Consider the following 4,463-nt stretch of genomic DNA (forward strand, 5'->3'; position numbering starts at 1 on the left):
CAATTCAGTTGGATAACAATTTGACCTATGAGGAGAAACCAGTCAAGATTCTTGAGTTTGCTAGTCGAGTTACTCGCAGCAAGGTTATTAAGTTTTGCAAAGTTCAGTGGAGCCACCACACGGAGGATGAAGCCACCTGGGAGCGAGAGGAAGATTTGCTCAAAGACCACTCTCACCTATTTTCTAGCCAACCCGAATCTCGAGGGCGAGATTCATCTTAAGGGGGGTAGGTTTGTAACATCCCAAATTTTCAATTTGGAATGTTATACATTAGGTCATCATGCATATCATATTTTATTTTGCTTTTGGTTTTGATCCTAGAAAATCCTAAGCAACTCAAGGACCCACGGAGAGAGTTGGGGATTTCGTTATTTACATATTTGAGTTTTCTCAAATTATGTAAACAGGATCATTTGATTTTATTTATTTTATCATCAATTATTTCTATTACAAAAATATGCGAGAGGGAATAAAATGACTTTCCCAAAATATAGAAATATTGAGGATTTAATAAAAAAATCAAATAAGATTTATTTCGGAGTTTTTCGGTATTTTTATTTGAATTTAGGAAAAATGCGCGTTTTTCAAAGTTCTAGTTTGGGCCCAAATAAATGTTCACTTTTTCGGGCTTGATTTTAGAAGCCCGGGAAAATTTATTTCGTGAATTTTGGAGTCCGTTTAGTATTTATTTTTATTTTTCTTCCGAGCGGAATTATTTAAAAAAATGCGGAACCGACTATGGGCCGTACTCGGCCAGGACGCCGCCGGCCGAGGCCTTTATAAGCCGCCGCCCCGGGGCCCGAGAGAGCCCAGCCGCCCAGCCCCGAAACCCTAACCCTAGCGCGCCTCGCCGCCGCCGCCGACTCGCCGGAGTTGCACACCGCCCGAGGTTCGCCGATGCCTCGACTTCCGTGCCGTTTAAAAAAAAATTATGTTCGTCGTTTTTCTTTTTCGTCGGATTTTCCGCGGTTATTTTCTGATCGCGATTTCTGATCCGATTTTTGTTTTAGTATAACTTTTCGCTCGTTTATCGGAATCAGGCGATTCAAACGCCTGGAGTTTCGTCTCGAAACCCTCTTTCCGAATAATCAACTTAAACAAGTTTTTGCTACTGTAAAATTTGCCTTAGATCCAGATTACTAGAACGAAGTTGTTTTCTTTCGCCGTTTGATTTCTTTTGCTTCGTTCGATTTGATTCTTTTTGCAAACCAGGGTTCTTAAGTTGAACTTTCTGGTTAGATCTTCTATTTGAGTTTTACCCGTGCATTAGATAAGTACTTATTGTATGCTTGTTTGTTTGTCTGCGATAGAATACCCAGAGTGCGCCGCCTGTTACTTCGAATCTCTAGGTTTCGCGGATCATCAGCAAGGCAAGTAACACTTTGATCATACCCTTTTCTACAACCCAGTTTTATTGCATTAGATCAATCCTCACACATTGCATGATTAGGATCTAATTAAATTGTGGGATGGGAAGTAGATGAGGTAGTACCTATTACCTGTTTATTATCAAACCTTTGGGAGTTACTTCTACGTTTACTTATTATGCCATGCTATGCTAGTAGACGTGGATTGGGTGAGTGATATCCATGACAGATGTGAGATTGTTAATTAAGGGTTTATCTAAGGTGGCAACCTAACACACATCTGGGTGGATTGAGGCACCTGGGTATTCCAGGACTTGCCTGTTTTTATTTTGGACCGCCACCCAGACTCAAAGGGATCATGAGATTATTCATACTAGAAACTTCCGTGTGCAGCCACAAGCCATTATGGGCTCTGGCATAGTTGATTAAGTTGTGCGAACTCTTACAGTGGTAGACTAGCAGATGTAGGGGATGTAGGTGGTACGGTCTACCCGATCGTAAGGTGCTAGCGCTTCTGAAAGACTATGTCCCGGTCATCCGTTTCTCAAACACCATGTAGTGTGAGAAATCCAACGGAGGCGATCGAGTCTTGTGGGAAAAAGTGCGCAAACCTCTGCAGAGTGTATAAACTAATCATGGTTAGCCGTGTCCCCGGTTATGGACAAATCTTGAGTATATAGTACTTGGATTATCATGTGAATCTCAACATGTTACTCTAAAATTAATTTTGTTGGGTTTTAATGATGTTATTTAATTGGGATTGAGAATGCTGTCAACCATTCTCAATGTTTAACAACCACCATGATAGTAATTAAATTTTATTCCTTTGAAGTAGGGAAAAATTGGCTTTACGCAAAAACTGTAACCATAGAGCTTTCCACCAGCCAAATATGCATATAGTATAGCTGTTGCATTCCATTACTCTCTATGTGTTACCTTGCCAGCATATTCCATGTGCTAACCCGTTCTCGGGCTGCAACGTTAATGTTGCAGACTTTTCAGACGACGATTGAGGAGTTTTAGGTCGTGGTTCTATACTCAGTGATGCCGTTGGAGTTGATGGACTCACTTATCTTCCAAGCCTTCCGCTGTTATCGTTATTAGATGGCCTTAAGCCATATTTATTGTAATAAGTTCTCTTTTGAGACACTCGATGTAATAAGTGTGTGATTGCTACTCTGATATAAATCCTTCGAGTACTGTGTGGTGTCAGCATTACTGATCCAGGGATGACACCGGAGCACAGAGATCAGACTGTTTGAGGTCTGGTCGCTACACAACAATAGATCCTCATCACACAAGCATAAGCATCATCACAACAATAGATCATCATCACACAAGCATAAGCATATCAACGAACGTAAGCATAAGCATAAGCATCATCACACAAGTCATCTAAATGATCATCAGCACACACAAGTCATCTCAAGCATCATCATCACATCTCAAGCATCATCGAGCACCGCGGAGGTCGTCACCGCCAAGACCGTCGAAGCCCAGTATGTCACTGCTAGCGGCAGCGCTACCGCCTCCACCTCCGCCTCCGCCTCCGTGGATCGGAGTGGTCGGGCTCCGTGTCTCCGGAGTGCTGCGAAGACCACCGCCAACGGTAGATCCACCTGTTCCCTGGATGTTGAAAAGACATATTAATGGGATATATGACTGTGTTGAAAGGCATGACATGCTTTGGGTGAATAGATTGGGGATGAACTAACCGGCGAGGGGCCAGTGTTCTGTGCCACAAACTCCTCAAAGCTCAGCAGCACTGGTTGTGCTGGAGGGCATTGTGCTGAAGGGAACTGAGGACACCTGCCGGCCGCCATTTCCTGAAAAGCCTACTGCATTTGGCTATCCCTCTGCACTTGGTGTTCATAAAGCCTCTAATGCCACGCCATGGTCTCCTGGCGTGTGTACTCCAGGTAGGCCTACGGTATGACATGATGGAACTCATAAAACTACTAAATGCAGAAAATAAAGTGAGCAATGAAGATAAGAGGGAAAATACTTACAGATTGTTGCTCCTGAAAGAGGGACTGTGCACTGGTCACTGGCTGGCTCGTGCGCTGGCTCAGGCTCGGGTCGATCCGACGAAGATGTGTGTAGGAGATACTAGGAGTGATCACAGCATCGAGAACCGCCTCCCGACCGTGCTCCTTGGTCCCCATGCTCACCACCGCCCTGTTGTCCAGAGGCGCCGCAATGGGGTCAGGTGTGTCAGGATGTAACTTCAAATACGCTTCGGAGTAGGCCTTCTTCCTCCCCGCGGTCTTCTTGCCGTAGTACTTGGGCTCGCCAGCCTTGGAGTCCTTCCGCGTATGGGCGATCTCCCACGCCTGCATGTGTGAGAGCGGCCGCTTCAGTTTCTCCTCCTGCACCACCAAACAGAGGTTAGTCATACATAAGAAAGTGATGGTAAATAGAAGAAGAAGAATGTTTAATGGGGTTAGTCATACATTAACTGCCTTGTGGAGATAGTGGTTTCGGTTTCCCTGAGCATGTACTCCCTCCGTCCCTCGGTTAGCCTTATTTTTGGTTCTCATAGCCGCCCAGGCTCCAGCCTCATCACACCAAAGATCCACCAATGCCGCCCAGGACTCGTCTTTTCCATAACACCAATTTGGACACACCTACATAATAAAAGTATAATGGCATGTAGGTGTGTCCAAATTGGTGTTATGGAAGCATAAAGCATAAAGCATAATGAACCACAAGGTAATGAAAGCATAATGAAAGCATAATATATGAAAGCATAATGAAAAATCTTTTATACTTACCGCCAAGAACTCGGGCCTCTCCAAGGTAATGCCCATCCTCCGCGCTTCTTCCTTGGTCATCTTCACACCAAGAACGTCGTGGTAGTATGTGGAGATGGCCACATAGCGCACCTTGTACTGCATCTGGCGGGCCTTCTTCTTGCATTGGCGCAGCACGATCTGGTCCGCTCTAGCCCTGTGCTCCGGAAGAACTTGATAGAATTTCTACAATCATGCATGAAACAAGAATGGAAGAAGCCATGAGTTAAATCATTCATGAAACTAGAATGGACTTGTGCTTCTGAAGAGAACTCACCCAGAAAGTAGTGATCACGGCCTTGGC

The sequence above is a fragment of the Triticum urartu genome, chromosome 5A (genome assembly GCF_056163025.1).
Source record: "Triticum urartu cultivar PI428250 chromosome 5A, HENAU_Tu73, whole genome shotgun sequence".
Taxonomy (NCBI): Eukaryota; Viridiplantae; Streptophyta; class Magnoliopsida; order Poales; family Poaceae; genus Triticum; species Triticum urartu.